We start from the raw sequence: 24518 nt of genomic DNA, 5'->3' as shown, positions 1-24518 counted from the left end.
TCCCAGAGCAAGAGAGAGAGCCCCCCAACCTGCCCCTGGCCCAGGGGGCCAATCGTTGGAGACCTTCTGGGACCTAGCTTGGTTTCTGAGCCTGGGCTCGAGCGAGTCATGGGCCAAGACAACAGATTTCGGACTTGCAGGTCCAGCAGACCTCACCGGCAAGGGGGAGAAGCAGGTTGGCAGGAAAGTTACCGAGTCCTCGTAGGGAGCGCTCTGATGGCGGAGCCCAAACAAGAATGGAAATGAAAAACTGACTGTGGGCGTCAGAGGCCCCACGTGGTTTCCATCTCCCTTATGTGCGAGCCCACTCTGAAGACGGCTGAAATAAAAATAGCTGCCTTTCCGGGCACCTCATGAAAGTTTATCATCCGCAGGGATTCGTGTATGAAAACCTTTCTTGTTTTTTGATATAGTATTTTAACTTTGGTTCTTCAGCGTGCAGATGTAGACCTCTGCCAACTTTTCCTCCCAAGCAGAGGCGCTCCTCCGAGGCCTCTCCTGGGTGTTGCCCACAGGCTGGGCTAGCCACGTCCATGCTGACCACCTGCCTCCTGGGGTGGAGCGTGTGAGACCCCAGGGCCAGGTGCCTGGTCCCGTCTCCGCATCCACGCTCACCTCTAACGTGGAGGTCGTTATGCACAATTCCCAGTGTAAAGTTTAAATAAAAACAATGTGGACGAGGAGGCTTTACAACCTGGAAGACAGAGGGAGTGAGGAGAAATCAAACTGCCTTGCGGTTTTCTCTGTCCACTCTGCCTGCCCCCCACCCCGTGTCTCCCCCGCCCCCCGCCCCCCCCTGCAGATGCTGAGACTTTTAAGGAGCTGCTGACCGTCAGGGAGCTTCCCTTGGCATCTTTTACACCTACTCATTGGAGAGACCAGAGAAGGCAATGGCACCCCACTCCAGTACTCTTGCCTGGAAACTCGCATGGATGGAGGAGCCTGGTAGGCTGCAGTCCATGGGGTCGCAAAGAGTCAGACACAACTGAGCGACTTCACTTTCACTTTTCACTTTCATGCACTGGAGAAGGAAATGGCAACCCACTCCAGTGTTCTTGCCTGGAGAATCCCAGGGACGGCGGAGCCTGGTGGGCTGCTGTCTATGGGGTTGCACAGAGTCGGACACGACTGAAGCGACTTAGCAGCAGCAGCAGCAGCATTGGAGAGACAGTGCTCGGTGGCCTGGCCTGGGGTGGTGGCAGTGTGATTGGGGGAGTGGATGGAGGGCAGTCCCATGGAGGGGTGCTGTGGCTCAGAGAGGGGAGTGAGGTGGAACCTGCCCTTTTGACCTGCAGGTGGACGCCTGTGGGAAGCCCAGGTACCATCATATCGACAAGCCCCTCTGCTTTATTTCTGGAGGACATTCTCGGTCATTGCTTCTTTTGGAGGGACTCAGGATCCTCACTTCTGTTCCCTCCGACCCACCCCGATCTTCTCCATTTCCCAAATATGTTGTAAGTTCCGGCTGGGTGCCAGGCCCTGTCCCTGGAGCTGGAGATACAGCTGGGAGCAACACAGACAAGCCCTCTTCCCTGAGCGGGGCTTACGGTCCAGGGGGGAGAAGTGACGACAAGCAAGAAACGAAACAAGCCATTTGCCTGCCGCATGTGTTAGAAGATGCAGGGGAGGGGGTTGCTGGGTGAGGTGGGGAGCACAGGCAGCCCCCAGGGACAGGGTGAGGGCGCTGAACCTGGGGGGAGAAAATTCCTGGAGGAGGCGGGGGGCACGAAGGCAGGAGGGGTCTGGCTGGCGGGAAGGGGGTGAGAGGAAGCCAGGCACACACAGGCCATGGCATCTTTTTTAAAAAAATTTTTAAACATAACATTGTAACGCAACTATGCTCCAGTAAAAATTAATAAATTTTAACAGTTTTATTGAGGCATAATTCTCGTACCATTTAATCCACCCATTAAACAGACAATTAAACAGGTTTAATATATTCGATGGTTGTGCGACCACAGTCAATTATAGAACAATTTCATCATCTCGAAAAGAAACCATGCGCCGTTTAGCCTTGGTCACTCCCATCCCCCTGCCCAAGCCCTGAGCAACAGCTCTCAGCTGTTTTCTGTCTCGGCAGGTTTCCCTGTTCTGGACATTTTGTAGGAATGGAATCCCATGGAGTGTGGCCTTTCGTGTCCTGCTGATCCTCTTGTCCTGGAGTTTCATCCATGTTGCAGCCGACGTCCACCCCTCTCTTTTTCCTGGCTGAATAGTATTCCACCGTGTGGATGGACCACGCTCGGTTCAGCCGTTCATCCCATGTGGAGGAGTGTGGCTCCCACCGTTCGGTTTCTGTGGGTGGTGCTGCTGTGAACAGACGTGTACACGTGACTGTACACGTGTACATGGACACGCTCTCACTGATGGCAACGTTTGGGGTGGAGGAGAGTCATGCTCCAGCTCACACTGGAAGTTTTTGTGCAAGTTCATATTTTTATCACTCTGGGGAAGCAGAAATAGGGAGTGTTGGCCCCAGATGGAAAGATGGAACCCAGGTGGCCCCACATGGTTGGAGGAGCTCCCCTTCTAGCCCCTTCTAGCACACTTGCTTAAAGTGTGGGCTCAGGTGCTCCTGACCCCGCCAAGTATCCATCTCTCTATGATTAACTGCATGATAGTTTCAGAACGGCCAAACATCAGCTTCCCCTAACGTTAACTGTGAGTCTCACGATGAGAATAACTAATTAAAAAGTTAGTAACTCACATATAAAACAAAAGGTGTGTCCTGAGAGATGCATCTCCTTCTCAACCACCAGCCCATCCTCCGCTGACCCGCCCAGGCCCTCCTGCCCTCACCTGGGAAGAGGGTGGCCAGGTAAAACACAGGATGCCCAGTTAAACGTGGATTCCAGATAAACAGTGAATCACTTTTAGTATAAGTATATCCCAAATAATGTGTGGGACATATTTGTCACTAAAAATCATTTACTTAATCTGCAATTCAAATTTTGCTGAAGGTCTTGTATTCTCTTTTTTTTTGGCGGGGGGTGGGGGGTGCTTCCCTGGTGGCTCAGTGGTAAGGAATCCACCTGCTGTGCAGGAGCTGCAGGAGATGTGGGTTCGATCCCTGGGTCGGGGAGATCCCCTGGAGAAGGAAATGGCAACCTACTCCTGTATTCTTGCCAGGATAATCTCACGGACAGAGGAGGCTGGCAGTCCATGGGGTCGCCAAGAGTCAGACACAACTGAAGTGACTGAGAGCTTGTGTTTTTCTTTTTTTCCCTAAAACTGCAACGCTGCCAAAGAGAGAAAGCAGCCCATGAGAGAGATTCAGCTGGAGAATAAAACCGGGCTGGGATGGATTAACTACTTCTGGGCTGCAGCTGTGTTCTTGACGATCTGTGTTTGGGTTACCTCCTTCCTATTTGGCAAATTGGTTCCACAAGTCTCATTTTAGTTTCCATTTGTTTATTCACTTGTTCAACCCAAGACACCTACTGTGTACAGGCCATAGTAAAGGCAGAGGCTGGGCACCACGGCTGCTCTTCCCAAGCTGCTAAGAGAACAGATAAAATAGCAGCAGCCTCCCCAGCATGCCTTTCAGTGTTTCCCTCTAAAACATTACCCCAGGAGGCTGGGGTCGGTCCTGTGTGTCTTGGTCACGGCTGAAGCACCAGTGCCCAGAGCAGGGCCTAGGACAGACCAAAGCTTTCGGTGGGTATTTGTCAAGTGAAGGACTCTGAAAATGGGCATCGAGCATTAACCGCCACATGAAACTCAGCGTGGTGATGGGGGCAGGTCATTACATTTGAAGCACCCTTTCTGGGGTAATTTCATTGGAAATACTTGCAGGATAATGGGTTTCTGCTAGATTGCATCTTTCAGTTACTGCCCAGGACAACAGCTCAATTTTCCCCATCATTGTATCAGTGAACATTGCTGGGGATTCCGGAATCTCTTGCAGGCAAATGTGTATCCTTGGGACCCGGGTAAGCTTTATACCTCCTGGGTTCTCCCCACCGTCTCTCCCCTCTCCGGGTTCCTTGGTCTCCATGTGGCCTCCGCCATCGAACTGTGTGCCAGGAGCTTGAAGCCAGGCTGTCGCCTCAACTTTGTGAATTGTGTGGACAGAAAGAGAGGCAGGGCGGGGAGGAGGAGCCAGAGTGACCTTTTGCTGCACGTGTACAGTGTGTGACTTTGGAAGATGCAGGTGTGTGATGGGTTCTGTGTGCACTGAACGAGGTAACGGGGACCAAGGCCCCTGTACTGTCCCAGCGCATGAGGGCAACATGAGACTGCCTGATTCTCCTTAGCAAGGATGCCACTCCAACGCCCTGAGCATCTTGGTCATCTGGAGTGCTTCCAGCTGGAACCTGGCAATGCAAAAGTTACCTCAAAGTCTGTGAGTGAACACATGTGCACCCATGTGTGAATGTCCCACATGTGCATGCACATGTGTGCACACATGTGCCACACGTGTGTATGTGTTCATGTGCATGCATGTGTGCATGCACAGATATGTGTGAGTGCACGTGTATTTATGTGAACATACATGTGCATGCCTGTGTTCGCACATGTGCACGTGCATGTGCGTGTGTATATTTGTGTGTGTTCGTGTGTGTGCGCGCACACACATGGGAGGAACTGTCTGGGGGAATGAGAATTTGGCAGTAACGCAGCTGAGTGGATTTTTACGGGGCGTCTCCTGCTTCGGGGTCCCGCCTGCACGTTCTGCAGACAGCGAGTTTCTGTCCAGACCCACTTCCTTCCATCTGGTCCACGCCTCCTTCCACACCCAGGTCCAGAAATCAGCCCTTCTGGAGATTAAGCTAAAACCAAGAGGTTTCCAGCCAACATCCAGCCTGCCACCTGGGGAAGGCTTTTGTTTGCAAGGGGTGGCCGTTAATCTTTCAGAAAAGTAGTCTTGCTATTTCTCCCTTTAGAGGTAAAAACACCATGTGGGCACGATCCTCATGACCTCCACGCCGGGGAGACAGGATCATCAACCCCTATTTGTCCAGCGTCCCCGAGTTTTGGGAACTCCTCCACGCTTCCACCCCACACAGTGGGGTTTTCAGAGAGGGGCCGTGACCTCCCCGCCACAAGCTGGGCACAAGTCCCCAGCAGGCAGGCCAGAGTGCCCTGTGTGCCTGCATGCAATGATTGGGCCAAGGCTGAGTGCACAACTGAGGCTGAGTCAGCATCCCTGTCCTAAGGTGTGACTGTTGAGACTCAGAGAGGTTAAGTGACCTGCCTTATGACACACAGCTGGATCAGAAACGGAGAGGCCCCCAAGGCTGTGGCACCTACCGAGGAAGGACAGGAGGCTGAACCCTGGGGCCCTGAGCAGGCAGAGAGTGACAGTGGAGTTCTGACTCCGACCCGAGAAGGACCCTGGGGATGGGAGGTGGGGGCGGCGCTGGGACCCCCAAACACAGCCAGAACTTTCTGACAGACGCAGAGGCAGCCAGACTGCTCCTGAGTGGCCGGGAGAAGATGCTGGCCCGCCAGCTGTGGAGGCTCTTGGCTGTGTTGGGACGGCTGGAGCAGAGTCATTGCCTGGGGAGTCTGCTGGAGTTGGGGCTGGGACTATGGCGCCTGCATGGGGAAGGAGCCTGGGAGAGACGGCCCAGCGGGAGAAGGCGTGGGGTGGGCCAGCCCTGCCCTGCGTGATGAGGAGGGAGAGGAAACCGGCCACGTGGTATGGCCACAGCAGGGCCACTGGGCCAGACCAGACATCCTGGCAGGGTGGGCATGCACTCTGGTGGGCATGGGAACGTGTGGAGAAGAGGATGTATGTGAACATGTGAGCATGCACATGTGTAATGGTGTGTACATGCGAACATGTGTATGCGTGCATGTGCACGTGTACATGTGCGCACACGTGTGTAATGTGTACACACATGTGAGAATGCAATGAGTGTACACATGTGCATGTGTGTATAGTGTGTGCACCCGGGCATGTGTGTGTTTACCTGTGCATATACATGTGTGCACATACATGTGTGTATAATGTGTATACACATACACCCGGGCATGTGTATATGGTGTGTTTACCTGTGCATATGTGTGTGCGTGCGTGTACATATGTGTGTAATGTGTGTACACATACATCCAGGCATATGTGTGTGTGGTGTGTACCTGTGCACGTGTGTGCACGTGCAAATGTATATGTACACAGGCATGTATGTGCAAGTTGCATATGACCATGTTTCCTTTCAGGGCTGGGGCCATGGAGGTGGCAGAGGTGGAGGCACTGCAGGTAGGGCTGCAGGCGAGGGATGCAGAAGAGGGAAACTGAGGCAGCTTCAGGCAAACAAACGCCCCCATCAGGGTCTTGCCCGTGTTGACTGCGGGGTGCAGGGGGGCACTACAGGGAGAAAGTCCAGCTCAGATCCTGGCCAGGGCACTCTGCTCCCTCCACCAGTGCTCATATGTAGTCCCACCCCGGCCAGGGAAGAAGGCAGAACTGCGGAGATCTCCCAGGCAGAGTGGCTTCTGAGGCAGAGGTTTTCGCCAACGCCAAAGGATTAAAGGCGGGAGGAGAAGGGGATGACAGAGGATGAGATGGTTGGATGGCATCACCGACTCAACGGACATGAGTTTGGGTAAACTCTGGGAGTTGGTGTTGGACAGGGAGGCCTGGTGTGCTGCAGTCCATGGGATCGCAAAGAGTCGGACACAATCGAGCGACTGAACTAAAGGATTAAACCTGGGAGGATACTAAGAAAACCACTCAACCACCCACGGCCACAGTCCTCCAGTCCAAGGCGACTTTAACGTGTGCACGCCACCTACACAGGGAAGGGAGTGGACTCGGGAGTCTTTATAAAAGGACGGATCCAGCCTCAGCTGCAGGCCCACATTGCTGCCCTGGGCCCATCCTGCCCAGGCTCCCCCTGACCCCCCTCCTCTGGGCCTGTGCCGGGCCTGGGTTGGGCACCCAGGACAGGATGCCGGGGAGAAGCCAGGAGGCTCCCTGGGGCGGGAGGATGGCGAGGTGGGGTGAGGAACACACGAAGGTGGCTGGGGATGGTGCGTGGGGGTGTGCGGATGGCCCCACACACCCAGCTTCGCAAGGTCATGGGCTGTGGGGGAACCTGCCCACATGCTTGGCCTCTCCAGCTCGTTCCTCCTGTGGACCAGTGGGAGGTGGCCCTGCTGTGGGGCGTACTGTCTGCTCCTCTTGCTCAATCCCCAAGGTCTGCCCGGCTGTCATCTGGACCATTGCCCGGCCCCCTCCCTGGGCTCCCGCCTCCATTCCGAGCCTTCCTACCCACGCTCCACAGTTGGAAGAGGCTGAGTCCCCTACCCAATATTCCCTTCTCTCTTTTCATCAGGCAGAACCCTGGTTTTGTCTTGGGGGGGGCATTATGTGTGGATAAAACGCAGACTCCTCGGGCTCGGTTGCCATGTGGATGGCCATGTGACTCAGTGCTGGCCATGAGAATGTGAGTGGAATTCCTGAGTGGGGCTTCGGGAACATCTTTTGTACTTAGCCTGTTCTCTTCCCTCCTGCCTGGAATAGTGATGTGATGCCTGGTGTCCTGGAAGCCATCCTGTGACCACCAGGAGAGAACATGTTCCTGGGATCCTAGAGACAGAAAGAGTCTGGGTTCCTGAACAAGTTCTGGAACTTCCCAAGGAGCCCCGGATTGCTGCTTATCTACCCTGCTTATTATCTAACAAAGGGTGGTGGGAGAGAGAGCCTTCCAAAGCCTCACAGTGGGGGACACAGATTGTTCCAAGGAATGGAGATAAGAACACAGTGGAGAGACCAGGGCATGGTTCGCCTCCCCACGTCTCCCTGGCTCTTGGCTGGAGGCATTCTGCTCTGTTCCTCTGGCCCTGCCGTCCCTGATGGAGCATCCCAGGATGAACTCAGGCGAGACCAGCCTCCCCCGCCCCCCTGTTCCCAGCCTCCACATCCAAGTTCAGCTCCTCTGTGCCCTTGAGGGCCCCTTCACCTCCACGGTGACCCTGAAGCCACTCTCTGATGCCTGTCTTCCACCCCAGCTGGAGGGGCCAAGCCTTTGCCACCCCTGCCGCTGCCCGAGCATGCTGGGCTCTTGGTTCCCAGGCAGAGGCTCCTGGATTCAGGACACGGTAGCTATGCAGAGATAGGGGTTGGGCATTTGTAATGTGACAGCCGTGTTCACAGGTTCCTAGGACCCCAGGCGGCCAAGGGGATCCTACAGCCCAGGGGCTGTAGTCCAAGCAGGTGGGGGTGATGGTTTGCTGCATCTCTCCAGACGGCATGGCTGTTCAGACACCTGATGACCAAAATGCCCTGACCAGCACCACCTCCTGGGCAGCCAGCCTGTGCGTCTCCTTCCCACGTGCGGAGGGGGTTGTCTGGATTCTCCGGGTTTGGAGGGCCTCCCCAGCAGCCACGGGTGTGCGTGCACATGTGAGTGCTCCGCCGACAAGGCTGGGCTTACCCGTCCACCCCGTCCTCTCCCCCCGCTGCACCCTGGGCCCCAGGACCCGTCCTCCCTGGACGCTGGGGGGTCCTAACCACTCTGGACCCCGGGGCAGCCCTCGTGCTTCCTCCTGAGTCTGCTGTCGGGTCTTGGCTGTTCCTCTGGTGTCATCCCTGAGGGTGTCCAGGACCCTCCGGGGACGCACGTGCTACATCTTGGAGTCCCAGGCTGGGCTCCTGGGAAGCTGACCCGAGGTGGCACTAAAGTGCTAGCGCTGTATCCAAGGTGCCCTTGGGAACCAAGCCCCAGGAAAAGGAGAGCAGGGAAGCAGGATTTGGCAGAAGTTGTTCAATGGAGCCCAGGCCCAGGGCAGCCCAGGGCAGCCCCGTCCAGCCCGGCAGAGGGCTCTAGAGCTCGAAGGCCCTTCTGAGCTGAGCAGCGTCAGGTCCTTCTGCTGCAGCCTGGGCCGTCCTTGAATGTGGGCTGTCCCGCAGGGTCATGGCCTCGGGTGCAGAGGCCTGTCCTGAGCAGGGTGGGGATGGAAGGCTGGCCGCCTCTGTCCCTGATGGAGAGTCTAGGGGGTCAGTCCCTCTGATGTGGTTTTTGAAACCTCACCCCCTGGAGAAAGTGGAAAGTCCACACCCCCCGATCCCCCACCAGTGCCCTTCCGTGGACCCGCCCTCCTCCCTGGGAGGGTCCTGAGTGCCTGTGGGCACCACTGGGCATGGTCAGTGTCCAGTGCAGCCCCAGCCCTGCCCAGGGCTCTGACTGTGAAAAGGAGGCTGCTGTTAGGAGCCGCTGAATGGAGTCCTGGCCGAAGCAGACTTTGGTGGCCAGAGGTGGACGCGATGAGTAACAAAACGGAAACTGTGGGCTTGGCTGAATGGAAAAGGAAGCAGGGGCTGTTTGTGCAGACCCATCATGGTTGGAAAGCTGGAGACCCATGCGATGCGTGGAGGAGGTTTTATCTGACGGTGTCTGGCTGTGCTGGGCTGTCCGGGTCGTAGAGTGAGGACAAGGTTGAGAATGTTCGCGCGTGCTGGTCCCTCTAGACACGTGTGAGCTGAGACTAGAGCCGGCCCGTCTATAAGAGGGATGGAGGAGGACACGTGTGTACCAGGCCATGCCTGCCGTCTACCTTGACCAGCTCAGGCCTCCAGAGGTGAAACGGTCAGTGCTTTTCTACCCTGAACTGAAAGTGACGTGGGCATCTCGATACGGGGCGGGCACAGGTGTAGCAGGAAATGGGCCAGATGCCCTAGTTCTCCTGCTAGCAAGAATCCTTGAAAGAATCTCCCAGTAATAATCTGGCTGAAAGCGGTCTTTCTCTCTGGATCTTGTGACCTCAAGACAAACGCGACTGGGCTGAGGCCGGGGCTATGGGCAGAGCACAGGGTGGACACACTCAGATGTTCAGGCTTCGAGGCTAGGCACGGCTGTGGACGTGTGCATGTGGAATGGGCTGGAAACTGCCTAGGTTTTGACGGAACTAGGTAACTAAAGCAGCCTGGACTTGTCTGGACTCAAGGCTATTGAACCCCTCAGACTGTCCCCGGGCTCCCCAAAGTGGCACTGGAAAGAGGCAGGCCGTGGAGGGGTCGGCCCCAGGAAAGATGGCCTTCGCCCCAGTGCTCACCTCAGGCGGCCGTGGAGACCCGCGGCCCAGCAGACTCGGAGCAATGAGCTGGGGCCGTGGGGACAGTGGGCAACAGGACATCTCCCAGGGCAGAACGGGGGTGGCCATTCGCTCTAAGGAAGAATGACGGCTCAGGCTTGATGGTGCCCAGGGAGCGTGGTCCGGCCAGGGCGTGGCCCGCGTGCCCTGACTACACTGTCCTGTAGCGCAGCTTCCCTACAGAGTCCATCTCTTCCCCTCTTTGCTCCTTGTCTGTGGCCACTCCATCAGCCTAGAGAGACTTCGTTTTCTTTTCCTACTTACCCTTCAAGGCTCAGTCCACATGTCACCTCCTCCCAGAAGCCTTCTCTAACTGCTCAGGGCTTCCTTCGAGCTCACCTGCGTATACTTCCAAAAGGAGCTTCCCCTGGTGGCTCAAATGGTAAAGAATCTGGCTGCCACGCGAGAGACTTGGGTTCAATCCCTGGGTCGGGAAGATCCCCTGGAGAAGGGCATGGCTGCTCACTCCAGTATTCTTGCCTGGAGAATTCCATGGACAGAGGAGCCTTCCAAACAAGCACTGATGGTACCATGTCATCATGCATCAGTCAGTTATTGCCCCAATAACGCTACATAACAAGTTACCCCCCAAATTAGATGGCTTATTACAGGAAGTACTTATTTTCTTACTCATGGGTCTCAGGATGGCTGCAGCACGTCTGGCCAAGGCTGTGGGTCAGCAGGGCTTGGTTCTCAGCCTTGGGTTGGTTTCAGGTTTCCTTCAGGTGTCCTTCTGGGAGCCAGGCTCATGGGGGAGCTCCAGAGCACAAGAGGCCAAGTCTCACAAGGGAGGTGCATTTAAAGCCGCTGTTTGCATTGCATCCTCTAACACGCCACAGCCTCAAACCAGAGCTGATGAGGCAGAAGGGTGCCTTCCACACATGCCACCTAGGTATATACTGTGAGCTTCTCACTGCCTGCTTCTGAGTCTCCTGTGGTTCCAGCCCCCATCAAGAGCAGGTGCCCAGAGTCTTTGAAGAACTGACCTCACCCCTGAGGCCACCCGCTGGCCTCTCGTTGCCGCTCACCAGCTGCTGGGTGCGTCCACACGGGCCCTCCTTCTGTCGGGGTGTCTTCAGTTAACTAGTGTCTCATCTTGCTGTTCTGTTGGTTCCTTCTGAGCAAGGAAAGACATTTGTTCTCCCTTTCCTCTGATACGGGGGAGCATCATGCACCCAGTAGGTGCTTTCTGAATGTTGGCCAGCCAGAGGGCAGACTGGGATTCGGGGTGTCGTCAGGCCAGGCGGGTGGCCAGGCCGGCGTGAGCAGCGGTCCCTCAGTGGGGTTTGCGTGTGGTGGGTGCTCAGTGGGTGTTCTTTTCCTTCCCTCTGTTGTGCCCCAGCACCCCCACCCCACCTCTGGATCAGAGCCCCTCACAGGCCTCCTCTCTGCCCTTTCCTTCTATGTGCCCACCCTGTCTGTTCACCGCCTCCCAGACCTCATTCCCCATCGGATGCTGGGGATACATCGTTTCTCCTGAATGGAAAGAGGCTCTGGCAGTGAGGTTGCCAAAAACGTAGACTTGAAACCGGAGATGTTTTTTTCCAAGAGGAAAAGAATTTTAAAATCTTGGCCTGAGAGTTTTGTTCCAGGGAGAAATTGAGTCCCAGATCTTCCTTTGGGACGTAGCTTCTCCCAGCTTTCCATCTTGAGATGAGTTTAAAGGAGAGGTTCGTGGAGGGTTGAAGGGACTCTGTGTTGACCTGCAGCTTTGTCTTCCTGGCTGTTCATCTCTGTGCTTTAGCTCACGCTTCTCCCCTTTCTGGGAAAGGCCTTTCCCTGCCCTAAACACCTCTGGCTCTTACTTACCCCTCAGGGCTCAGCACAAATGCTTCTTCCTCCATGAAACCTCCCTGATCACTTTGTGCTCACACGGTGAGTGGCCAGTAAGTGGATTGGATTCACAATCAAACAGCCCTGGGCTCGGGTCCAGGCCCTGCCAGCTGTGTGAGCTTGAGCAAGTCCCGCAGTGACCCTGGGCCTCAGTTTCCCAACTGTACAATGGGGATGGCAAGGGCAGCCCTTACCTTAGGGGATGGTCAGAGAATCAAACAGAGTCAGACAGCATCTGTCCCCAGAGTACCTGGCCCCTGCAGGGGTTTGGAATTGCTGCTTCATAACTGTCCCTGCACGTGCATGCGTGTGTGTTTAGTCCTGTCCAACTCTTTTGTGACCCCATGGACTGTAGCCCGCCAGGCTCCTCTGTCCATGGGATTCTCCAGGCAAGAGTACTGGGGTGGGTTGCCAATTCCTACTCCAGGGAATTTTCCCAACCCAGGGATCAAACCTGCGACTGAGTCTCCTGAACTGGCAGGTGGATTCTTTACCACTGCGCCGGTCTTTGAGTTTCTGCTAAATCATCACAGTTCCCATGACCCATGCACTCTGCTCAGGCTGGGATGAGGCTGGCAGTGAGCTCAGCTTGAGGTTTTCTTGCAGACTCCCCTCTCTGTAGTTTCTACAGAAGCAGCACAGGTTCTGGACTCTGCCTCCCAGGCCAGGGGCTAAGATCAACCCCCTGTTTGCCCTGAGGTCCTGACAAGGAATGATCTTTCTCCCTCACTGCTCCTGCATTGCTCTGAAATGTCTTCAGCTTTCTTTATGACATGCAGACAAGCATCATCACCTGGCAAAGGCTTTGTTTAAATCAGTGTTGCATGAGAAGATGGAAAATCACTTAGCAGCCTCAGCAGCTGTGAGACGAGACAGACGTAAGGCTCCTGACCTGGTCACTGGCTTTTAAGAGTTACAGAAACATGATGCTGATTGGGGTAGAGGTTTCTCCCTCCCTGGAGCAGCACAGATGACTTTTGGAGGATCAGACCGGGAGTGCAAACCCTCTTCCAATGCAATGCAGCAGGATGGGACTGAAAAAGCCTAAGTCTGGTGTCTGTCAATTTTCCCTGTGCCCTAACCAGCTAGCCAGTGTGGCCCAGTCACTTCCTGGATTTGCACCCCAGGTCTCTCATCTGGAAAAGAGATTAATCTCTTCCTCAGAGAGTTGTGTGGATTTGCTGAGATGGTGTGGGGACCTGACCACCCACACGGCAAGAGCTCAGAAGATGCCAGAACCTCTCCCCAAGGCCCCTAAGTACCTCATGCAGGTAAATTCCCTAAAATGTAAATTCTAGTAGGTGACCTTTTCAGTCAAAATCACACGACTTTAAGAACAAAGTCAACATTCTCCTGTTCAGTGTTCAAGTCCCTCCAGTCTCTGCCCGCTGCTGTCTTCTTGCCCCGTGACCTTCCAGGTTCCCATCTGAGAGGTGGTGGTTAACCCTTGGAGCTCCACCTTCTCCCATCTCCACCTCAGGCATGCTCTCTCATCCCTGTCTCAACGCCACTGCTCGTTGGCAAACAGACCTGCATTCAAACTCTCTTCTGTATCATCAGAGTTCTAAGCTGCAAGTAACCAAAACCCACTCTGGCTGATTTAAGCAGAAAGAATTTGCTGAAAAGGAGAGTGAGTCACCACAGATTTACTGGACAATGAGGCAGGAAGGCAGCTGTTACTTTCAAGTAATAACAGCAAACTCAGCTCAGAATGACTGAAGCAACAAGGAAGGTTCACAGTTGCCGGTAACAAGCAGAAGTCCAAAGGCAGGGCAGCTCCAGGGGTGGTTCATTCAGGGGCTCTGTGATGGACTCTAGGACCCAGGTCTTTCCATCTCTCTGCTCTGCTGGGCTCTCCTGATGGTCACAAGGTGGCTGCAGCATCTCATTCAGACACAAGGATGTCCATAGGAAGAGGAGAGCTGGTTCCTCCTGTGAGTCACTGGGAATTAAGGGAATCGCCCAGCATCCCTTGGGCAGCCCTCTCCTCAAACCTCATTGGCCAGATGGACATCACATGCCTGTGTGCAGACCAGCCATTGGCAGGGAGGTGAAGCAATCAGGAGGCTTGTCTGCAGCATATAGGTGTGCAAATTGGTGCCATCCTCTTGGAAACAGGCTTCACAGGGTCTTCTAAAAGTGGGCATTCAGTGCCTGGGGACCAGCAGTTCTACTCCCACAGTAGAAGCCACCCAGCAGAGTGTCCGCAGCAGTGCTTTTTTTCCCTTGCAGAGTCCGGGAACCACCCCGGTGCTGGTCACCCAGAGGGTGGACGAGTCAGCTGCAAATAGTCACCCAGTGGAATGTCGCCCAGCAGGGACTGGACAGCCGCAGCTTTGTGTGGCAAAACCGGTGATCTTAACAGTATGAACCCGAGAGAGAAGGTGAGCTTAGAAGATTATAGTGTGGATGTGGTTGTTTGTTTTAGTCACTAAGTTGTGTCCAACTCTTTTGTAACCCCATGGACTGTAACTCACCAGACTCCTCTATCCATAGAATTCTCCAGGCAAGAATACTGGAGTGATTGCCATTTCCTTCTCCAGGGGATCTTTCTGACTCAGGGAATGAACCTGCCTGTCCTGCATTGGCAGATAGAATCTTTACCACTGAGCCTCCAGGGAAGCCCTATAGAGTGGATATATGTACACATATGGCTGATTCCCTTCATTGTACAGCAGAAACCAACACGACTTTGTAAAACAATTAATGTTGTTGTTCAGTTGCTAAGTCATGTCTGACTCTTTGCAGCCTCATGGACTGCAGCACGCCAGGTTTCCCTGTCCATCACTATATCCTAGAGTTTGCTCTAATTCATGTCCATTGAGTTGGTGATGCTATCTAACTGTCTTATCCTCTGTCAACCTCTTCTCCTTTTGCCTTCAATCTTTCCCAGCATCAGGATCTTTTCCAATGAGTCGGCCCTTTGCATCAGGTGGCCAAAGTACTGGAGCTTCAGTTGTAGCATCAGTCCTTCCAATGCATATTCAGGGTTGATTTCCTTTAAGATTGACTGGTTTGATCTCCTTGCTGTCCAAGGAACTCTCAAGAGTCTTCTCCAGCACCACAATTCAAAACATCAGTTTTTCGGTGCTCAGTCTTCTTTATGGTCCAACTCTCGCATCCATATGTGACTACTGGAAAAACCATAGCTTTGACTATATGGACCTTTGTCGGCAAAGTGATGTCTCTGTTTTTCAATACACTGTCTAAGTTTGTCATGGCTTTTCTTCCAAGGAGCAAGTGTCTTAATTTCATGGCTGCAGTCACTATCCACAGTGATTTTGGAGCCCAGGAAAAGAAAATCTGTCACTGTTTCTATTTCTCCTATTTATTTGCCATGAAGTGATAGAAACAGATGCCATGATCTTAGTTTTTTGAATGTTGAGTTTTAAGTCAACCTTTTCATTCTTCTTTTGTTTTTCCAGTGGTCATGTATGGATGTGAGGGTTGGATCATAAAGAAAGCTGAGTGCCAAAGAATTGATGCTTTTGAACTGTGGTGTTAGAGAAGACTCTTGAGAGCCCCTTGGACTGCAAGGAAATCAAACCAGTTAATTCTAAAGGAAATCAGTCCTGAATATTCATTGGAAGGACTGATGCTGGTGGTGAAACTCCAATACTTTGGCCACCTGATGCAAAGAACTGACTCATTTGAAAAGACCCTGAAGCTGGGAAAGATTGAAGGCAGGAGGAGAAAGGGATGACAGAGGATGAGATGGTTGGATGGCATCACCGACTCAATGGATATGAATTTGAGCAAGCTCCAGGAGTTGGTAATGGACAGGGAAGCCTGGTGTGCTACAGTCCATGGGGTCACAAAGAGTTGGACACAACTGAGCGACTGAACTGAATTGAACTTTCACCTTCATCAAGAGGCTTTTTAGTTCCCCTTTGCTTTTTGCCATTACGGTGGTGTCATCTGCATATCTGAGATTGTTGCTATTTTTCCCGATCTTGATTCCAGCTTGTGCTTCATCCAGCCTGGCATTTCGCATGATGTACTCTGCATACAAGTTAAATAAGCAGGGTGACAATATACAGCCTTGACAGACTTTTTTTCCAGTTTTGAACCAGTTTGTTCCATGTCCAGTTCTAACTGTTGCTTCTTGGCCTGCATATATACTCCAAAAGTAATTATACTCCAATAATAAAAGAAAATGTTATAGGGTGGATAAGGGCAATAACTTACAATGATGCCAACTTACCTGTGAAGGAAAACAAGGGAACGAAACAGCTGTTTCTGGGGGTGGGGGGGCCTGACCTTCAGAGTCCCCTCCTTGATGGCTCCTGGTCTCCAGCCTCTACACCTTTGAGATGTGGCTACTCCTCCTTGGCTCTCTCCTCTGGGTCAGCTCCAACGGGTCTCCCTGCTGGGCCTCGGACCCAGGTCTGCCCTGCTCTCCCACACAGCCCCCTCCATCCATGCAGGACCCTGGAGAGGCTGCCCTTCCTCTATTTGGCAAACTCCTATTCACCCCTCAAGGCCAAGCTCAGAGGTCATGTTCTCTGTGACATCATCACTGCCTGCACAAAGCCCTGAAGGAGGGTGGAATGAACCCTGGAGTACTGATGGGAGTGAACTCCTGGTTGCGGGCACAGCAGGTGCAAAGGCCCTGAGGCACTAGTGTTCCTGGAAGGGGCGAGGAGGCCTGTGTGGCTGGAGCAGTGGGGGTGGGGGGAACAGGAGAGAGGGGCTCATGGGATGGGGTCTGCGTGGGGCAGAGGTGGGGTTTTGTAAGGACCCGGCTTATACACTGCCTGTGATGAGGGGGAAAGGTCTGACTTTAGGTTTCAAGGGAACCTCTGGCTGCTGAGTTGAGAAGAGACCGTCAGGGACAGTTAGGAGGTGAGGATGAGTAGCGTCCTAGGTGTGGCAATCACTGCCTTGTGGGTGCTGAACCCCACTGTCATGTCCTACCCCGTCCCCCGCTTTGTTTTCACAAACACACACCTACAACCAGTGACACCCACCCCATGAGTCCGTTTGTCTTATCTTCCTTCCTCATCTGCTTACTTGGTGTGAGACCCCAGGGGGGTGCCCCTTCCTCAGGAAAGCCTCTCTAAGCTCCTCTGTGTCCTGGCATACTCACCATTCCCTCCTTTCAGTGTTCCAGAAGCTTACACGCCCCCCCACCCCCCGACCGTGTACCATAACACCAGTGATCCTGACTGAGTACCTCATATGACCAGGTCCCATTTGACCCCAAAAGAGCCCCACCAGGGTTCCCATGCTACATCTGGGAGAGTGGGTCAGGACACCTGCTGAAGGACACACAGTCTGCAGGTGGCCAGGGTGCCAGACACTGAGAGTGTGTTTCCTCTACTGGCCTGGCAGTCTCAGGGACAGGGGTCTGGCCCCAGTTTACCTCTGGGCCCCTGGGGCCTGCAGTGAAGGCTGCAGTGGGGACTCTGGGGACCTTGGCACGTCTACCCGCAGGGGCCGTGGACCGTCTGTGGCCTGGTTTAACACCAGGCGGGCAGCGTGCCTCTGGATCTCAGGCCTGGAAGCGTTTCCTCCCCTTGAAGCCTCATGCTTGCTGTGCTGGGAAAGATGAAGCTTGTCTGCCTGCTTGTATGCATAAGGCTCACTCCTTAGCTCCCAGCACCTCCTAGCAATTGTCGGTTTTCCTTATTCATCTGGTCTACCGTCTCTCCCTAGAGCAGTGCTCCTCTGCCTTGGCTCTCTGGATGGGTGGGGCTGGGTATCTCCCTGTGGGCGCCTGTCCTGTGTGATAGCAGTGTCTGTGTCCTCCACCCAGTAGAAGCCAGGAGCAGCCCCGCCCTCAGCTTTGTGAAAACCAGACTTACCTCCACCCGGCCCAGTGGCCTCTGGGAGACCAAACCACCCCCTTGTTGAGAACTACAGCCCGGAGTGTCAGTTGCCTGAGGGCGGGAAGTTCGGTCTGTATGTTCACTCCAGTGTCCAGCCCCGACCCCCCACCTGCCGGGGATGGGGCCTGGGATGTGGGCATCCTGAATAAGCACCTGCTGTGTTTTGCTGAGCAGAGTGCACGCAGGCCCAGCCAGGTCCCTGCAGGAGGGGGTGTCGTCCCATTTCTCAGGTGAGGAGATGAGGCTCAGGACGGTCGAGCACCCGAGCGGGAGAGGGAGGTGCCAGGAAGGGGGCACACTGTTGGGTCCTGGCGTCTCTGGTGTCCCAGGGCAAGGCTGGCCTTCAGCTGGTCGGTGCCAGGCCCAGAGGGGCCACGCGAGAGGGGAATGTGTGAAGGGGCCAGCGAGTGCGTCTTCTCTTAGCCCTGGTGGGGCCCAACGGTAGCCAGTGAAGCAAAATTAATGGGGAAAAAAAAGCAATCAAAATATCATCCAGCCATGGGAAAGAAGGATGGCTGGAACTTGAGGGTATTATGTTAAGTGAGATGAGCCAGGGAGAGAGAGACAAGGACTGTACGGTCTCACTTCTACATGGAATTTTTTTTTTTTGGAATATTTTTTAAATAGTCAAATTCATAGAAACAAAGAAGGAAGGTAGTTGCCAGGGGCAGTCGGGAGTGGGGGTGAAGCAATAAGGGATGAGGAGAAGTTCGTGAAAGGGTACAAGGGAAACTTTAGCTGTAAGATGAGTAAGAGGTGAGAATCTAACGTAAAACACGGTGACTACAGCTGATGATGTGTGTCGTTCAGGCGCTCAGTCGTGTCCAACTCTCTGTGACCCCACGGACTGCAGCACGCCAGGCCTCCCTGTCCTTCACCGTCTCCCGGAGTTTGCTCAAACGCATGTCCATTGAGTCGGTGATGCCATCCCACCATCCCGTCCTCGGCTGCCTCTTTCTCCTTTTGCTGTCAGTCTTTCCCAGCAAAAGGATCTTTTCCAGTGAGTTGGTTCCTCACATCAGGTGGCCAAAGTCCTGGAGCCTCAGCTTCAGCATCAGTCCTTCCAATGAATATTCATGGTTGATTTCTTTTAGGAGTGACTTGGTTTATCTCCTTGCAGTCCAAGGGTCTCTCAAGAGCCTTCTCCAACACCACAGTTCAAAAGGTGCTCAGCCTTCTTTATGGTCCAACTCTCACTTCTATACACCGACTACTGGAGAAACCATAGCTTTGACTCTACAGACCTTTGTTGGCAAAGTGATGTGTCTGCTTTTTACTGCGCTCTCTTGGTTTGTCATAGCGACTGTGGTTGATACATTGTACGTATAATTGAACTTTGCTAAGAAAGTGTGTGTGTGTTAGTTGCTCAGTCGTGTCCGACTCTTTGTGACCCCATGGACTACATCCTGCCAGGCTCCTCTGTCCATGGGATTCTCCAGGCAAGAATACTGGAGTGGGTTGCCATTTCCTTCTCCAGGGGATCTTCTCTACCCAGGGTTCAAACCCGGGTCTTCCGCATTGCAGGCAGATTCTTTGCCATCTGAGCCACCAGGGAGACCCTTGCTAAGAGAGTAGAACTTAAATATTCTCACCAAAAAAAGAAAAAGGAAAAGAGATAAATGAGTGATGTGACTGATGTGTTAATTAACTAGATGGGAGGAATCTTTTCACAGTGTATCTATATATCAAATCACCATGACACACACTGTAAATATCTTACAAATAAAATCTTACCTCAATAAAGCTGGAAAAACCCCACATCAACTGGAGATTTTTGGTGGGAAGGCTGGTGTGGAAGCCCAGCTGGGGTCTGGACCCTGCTGACCTCTGAAGTCAGAGCCTGGGGCCTGTCAACCTGCCTGTTTAGGCACAAAGCACCCGCCCGCCTGTCTGGATATGCTGGGCTCCCCTGGGTAGAACCCCTCGCTTGGGGCCCAGGTGCGGGCTGCCGGGCTCTGGGAGACGGACTGCAGTCAATCTGAGTCAGCTCGTCCTGATTTGAAATTCAGATCCCGACTAAACAGAACATTAATCTGAATTTCATATTTTGTTATTTTTGCAGACCCAGCCAAGTGTGTGCCAGGCAGGGCGCGGGCACGAAGGCTGCTCTACCGGGTGGGGGGGGTGATGCCCACTTGCTACCCCTCCCCCACCCCTGGGAGGGGAGACGGCTTCTCTCTCTGGATAATTCAGCTGCAGCTGAACAAGTCAGAACTGCAAGTATTGGGGCTGACCTCCTCCAGCCAAGGTACAGCGAGGACGTCTGGGAGTGGGGTGTCCTGAGAAGCCACACCATCAATGTTGCCGTGTTTCAGAGCGGCCCGCAGGCCTGGCCTTGGACCTGGGATGTGGGATCAGCTAAGAGGGAGGAAATGGATGCCAGCCAGGCCTGGCAGTGGCACTGGGAGTGGACTTGTGGGCCACTTGTTCCTGACCTCGTGATGAAGGGGTGGGAAATGCCAATCAGAAGAGGCTCACAGACCCCCCACCTACTCCCCACTCAGGGCCATCACTGCTGATCCCCAAGTAGGGCCCGGACTCTGCTGTCCCCGGGCTGCTCATCACAGACGCAGATGGGATTGTGGCCAGACCTCCCCCTCCAGCCTCATCCTCCACCCAACTCCATGCAGAGTGACCAGGTCCCTCTCTCCCTCAGTAAACTTCTGTGGCTCCCTATGGCTCTAGAGGCATTAAATCACTGGCTTTGGGGACGCGGGTCAAATCCTGGCTCAGTCAATGTATTAGCCAAGTGGCCTTGGGCAAGTTTCTTAGCTCCTCTGTGCCTCGGTCTCCTCACCTGTACGTGGGGATAAGAGTGACGATGGGTCAGGGCAGTGAATGTGTGAGGCCCTAGGGCAGTGCTGCAGGACCTGGGCCTGTTTGCATCCCCAGCCTCCTCCCTCTCCGGACAGGACCGGGGCCCCCCCGGCCAGTGTCCCTCCTGGGGGTGGGGGTGGTTGTTTCTGAGCCTCCAGACGCCCGCTGACACTCCAGCCTGGGGGCCCTGATGGGGCCGCCTGCAGCTGCACGTGGGGCGATGGATGACAGCCCATGTGTCACGAATCCGTCTCCGCCGAGGCAGCCCCGTCCTGGGCTCCAGCACTTTATTTACAGCCAACTGGAGGGGCTGGCTGAGCCCTCTCTGGACTCAGCTCTATTTATCAGCCCCTCCGACGTGGCTGATCGTGGCCTCATTGCTCTCCCGTCTGGGACCCTCCCCCTCACCTCCCTGTCCCAGCCCTTCTGGGGAGGAAGGTGGGCAGAGGGCATGGAAAATTGTGTTTATCAATGGTTGTAAAAACAGCTACTTCTTGAGGGCTCACCGGGCTCCTTTTACACGTCCTCTGTGATGTCCCCTGGCTGTTCTTCAGGGCACAGACTCAACCACTTCCATTTCAAGCAGAGAAACAGAGAGGTTGAGGGGCCACCTGGTCTCATTCAGCAAGGGTCCACGGGGCTGGGGCTGGGGCTGGAACCTGGCAACCTGGCTCCAGAGTCTATACTCTTTAGCTTGGCAACTGCAGTGTTATCACCAGACAGAGGCCATGGCTAGGTGATTGGGGAGGCGGAGTGACCAGTCAGTCGTCAGTCAACAAGTGTTTCTGAGACCTGGGCGCCGGGGACACAGATGGTGGAAGTCAAAGCTGAGCGCCGAAGAATTGATGCTTTTGAACTGTGTTGTTGGAGAAGACTCTTAGGAGTCCCTTGGACTGCAAGGAGATCCAACCAGTCCATCCTAAATGAGATCAGTCCTGGGTGTTCATTGGAAGGACTGATGTTGAAGCTGAAACTCCCATATTTTGGCCACCTGATGCGAAGAGCTGACTCATTTGAAAAGACTCTGATGCTGGGCAAGATTGAAGGCGGGAGCAGAAGGGGACGACAGAGGATGAGACGGTTGTATGGCATCACCGTCTCAATGGACATGAGTTTGAGTAAATTCCAGGAGCTGGTGATGGACAGGGAGGCCTGGCATGCTGCAGTCCATGGGGTCGCAAAGAGTCGGACACGACTGAGCGACTGAACTGAACTGAACTAATGTATTCCCTTCTTTAATTTGCTAAAGTAAAACCCATGCAAGTTAGGTGTGATTATTGTTATTTTTTCTTTTCCAGTATGGTTTATCCCAGGATGTGGGACACGGTTCCCTGTGCTGTTCAGCAGGACCTTGGTGCTTTTCCATTCCACGTGTGATAGTTTGCACCTGCTAATCTCACCCTCCCATGCTACCCCCCTGCCGTTGGCAGCCACAAATCCATTCTCTATATCTGTGAGTCTGTTTCTGTTCTGTAGACAGCAGACAGGCCCTGCAGTTACAGCAACGACTTCTGGGTTCAACAGCCTGAACGGGCTCAATCCCTACCCTCTGGGGGCTCTTCCGGGACCAGGGCAATGGGAAGGACAGGCCCAGTGACCTGGCGCTGAGCCTTGGAGGAGCCCTGGGCACGAGTCCTCTACTCATCTGAGGCCCACCAGGGGGTGGGTCAGGGAGCCAGGTGTCCCTTCTGCTGGGGATGTAGGCGCTTTGGTGGCAGAGGCCCAGAGGCAGCTGAGCCTTTGACGTCCCTCCCACTTGGCACCTCCTCCTGTTGTCTCTGCCTCCGTGAGGTTGCTACCCTCCAGGTCTCATGTGATACAATTTAGATCTGCCATTGGAGGCCTGGTTTCACCAAAACATTTCAAAGTCACCATGAAGCGCTCATATGATTTTTGCATTGGCTTGCCCTTGTTATCCTCTGTATGCTTCGGGCCTCTGGGGTGGAGAGATGGCCAGGAAGGAGAGTTCATGGTGGGGAGGAAGTGATTGTGGAGGGAACTACAAGAGGTCTGCGGCCTCGGCGGGGGCAGAGTTTGGCACTTCTGCCACCCAGATGCTGTGTGACTCTGAGTAAGTGTCTTAACCTCTCTGGGCTTCAGGGCTAGAAGTTGGCGAAATCCAAGGGTGTGGGGAAGGCTGTTTTCCCACTGTACAAAAACATCCAACTGCTTTGTGCCGAAAAACTCATTCGTTTTAATCCGGTAGGGTCACGTTAATAGAACATCTCTCGTCTCTCCCGTTCTCTGTTACCACTGACCCTGTCTAAGCTGTGTCCCTTTGGTAAGTACCATACACATTCCACTGGGTACACGGGACACTGGCCCGAGAGGACAGCTTCAGGGCACAAGGGAGCTTTTCAGGGTGATGGAAATGTTTTTCATACCGATCATGCTGGTTACATGACTGTAAATATTTGTGAAGACTCAGAACCATACACCAGAAAGGGTGGATTCAACAGTTTGGGGCTTCCCTGGTGGCTCAGCTGGTAAAGAATCCACCTGCAATGTGGGAGACCTGGGTTCGATCCTTGGGTTGGGAAGAGCCACTGGAGAAGGGAAAGGCTACCACTCCAGTATCCTGGCCTGGAGAATTCCATGGACTATACAGTCCATGGGGTTGCAAAGGGTTGTACATGACTGAATGACTTTCACTTTCACTTTCTTTCTTCCTGCTTGCTTTAGGAATTCCACTTTGGGGAATTAAGAGAAGAAAAGGAATTTGGACAAAGAAGTAAAGAGGTGAGATGTTTATGAAAATCGTTTACTACAGTAAAAATCTGAAAACAATATGTGTCTGTGTTCAGTCATAGATGACAATAGATAAGCTGTGTATTTATGTGCTAAAAGATTTTGTATTGTTTTAATAAAAATAGGGGTGATGAAAAAATTCTTTTAAATGGTGGCATCTAGGAGAGTGAAAAAGCTGGCTTAAAACTCAACATTCAAAAAGCTAAGATCATGGTATCCAGTCCCATCATTTCATGGCAGATAGATGGGGAAAGAATGGAAACAGTGAGAGACTTTATTCTTTGGGGCTCCAAAATCACTGCTGATGATGACTGCAGCATGAAATTAAAAGATGCTTGCTCCTTGGGAGAAAAATTATGACAAACCTAGATAATGTATTAAAAAGCAGAGACATCACTTTGCCGACAAAGGCCTATAGTCAAAGCTATGGTTTTTCCAGTAGTCATGTATGGATGTGAGAGTTGGACCATAAAGAAGGCTGAGCACTGAAGAATGATGCTTTCAGACTGGAGAAGACTGAGAAGACTGGAGAAGACTCTTGAGAGTCCCTTGGACTGCAAGGAGATCCAACCAGTCCACCCTAAAGGAAATCAACCCTGAATATTCATTGGAAAGACTGATGCTGAAGCTGAAACTCCAATACTTTGGCCACCTGATGTGAAGAACTGACTCATTTGAAAAGACCCTGATGCTGGGAAAGACTGAAGGTGGGAGGAGAAGGGGACGACAGAGGATGAGATGGTTGGATGGTATCACTGACTGAATAGACATGAGTTTGAGCAAGCTCTGGGAGTTGGTGATGGACAGGGAGGTCTGGTGTGCTGCAGTCCATGGGGTTGCAAAGAGTTGGACATGACTGAGTGACTGAACAACAGCATTTAAATCAGTAGACTTGCAGTAATGCAGATAACCGTTGGTGGTGTGGGTGGGCCTCGCCCAATCAGGCAAAGGCATTAGTGAAAGAAGACTGAGGTCCCCAAGGAAGAGGGGGCTCTGCCAGCAGATGGGCATTAGCTCTGGCCTGGGTGTCCAGCTCACTGGCCTGCCCTGCAGATTTTTGGATTTTCCAGCCCTCACCATCTCACATACTTTACCAACAAAGGTCCGTCTAGTCAAGGCTGTGGTTTTTCCAGTGGTCATGTATGGATGTGAGAGTTGGAATATAAAGAATGCTGAGCGCCGAAGAATTGATGCTTTTGAACTGTGGTGTTGGAGAAGACTCTTGAGAGTCCCTTGGACTGCAAGGAG

At 53.4% G+C, this 24518-nt stretch overlaps 2 long non-coding RNA genes across 2 annotated transcripts in view; one reads left to right on the top strand and one right to left on the bottom strand.

The window, feature by feature from the left end:
• The window catches only part of LOC145542424 (uncharacterized), a 39971-nt gene extending 19592 nt beyond the window's left edge, over positions 1-20379 (top strand). Inside the window, exons 3-5 of the long non-coding RNA XR_014079854.1 lie at positions 2081-4345; positions 6166-6205; positions 19768-20379. This is a non-coding gene — a long non-coding RNA (uncharacterized LOC145542424). The remainder of the gene's footprint in view (positions 1-2080; positions 4346-6165; positions 6206-19767) is intronic.
• On the bottom strand, positions 8065-16327 carry LOC145542399 (uncharacterized). Its single transcript, XR_014079842.1, has 2 exons — positions 16079-16327; positions 8065-9450 (listed from the first exon to the last, which is right to left on the bottom strand). It is a non-coding gene; the product is annotated as an uncharacterized LOC145542399 (long non-coding RNA).
• Positions 20380-24518: the final 4139 nt, after the last annotated feature.

Source organism: Giraffa tippelskirchi, chromosome 1 (assembly GCF_054371585.1).
Source record: "Giraffa tippelskirchi isolate mGirTip1 chromosome 1, T2T-mGirTip1v1.2.pri, whole genome shotgun sequence".
Lineage (NCBI taxonomy): Eukaryota > Metazoa > Chordata > Mammalia > Artiodactyla > Giraffidae > Giraffa > Giraffa tippelskirchi.
The sequence above is the reverse complement of the archived record's forward strand: the minus strand, read 5'-3'. Positions and strand labels throughout refer to the sequence as shown.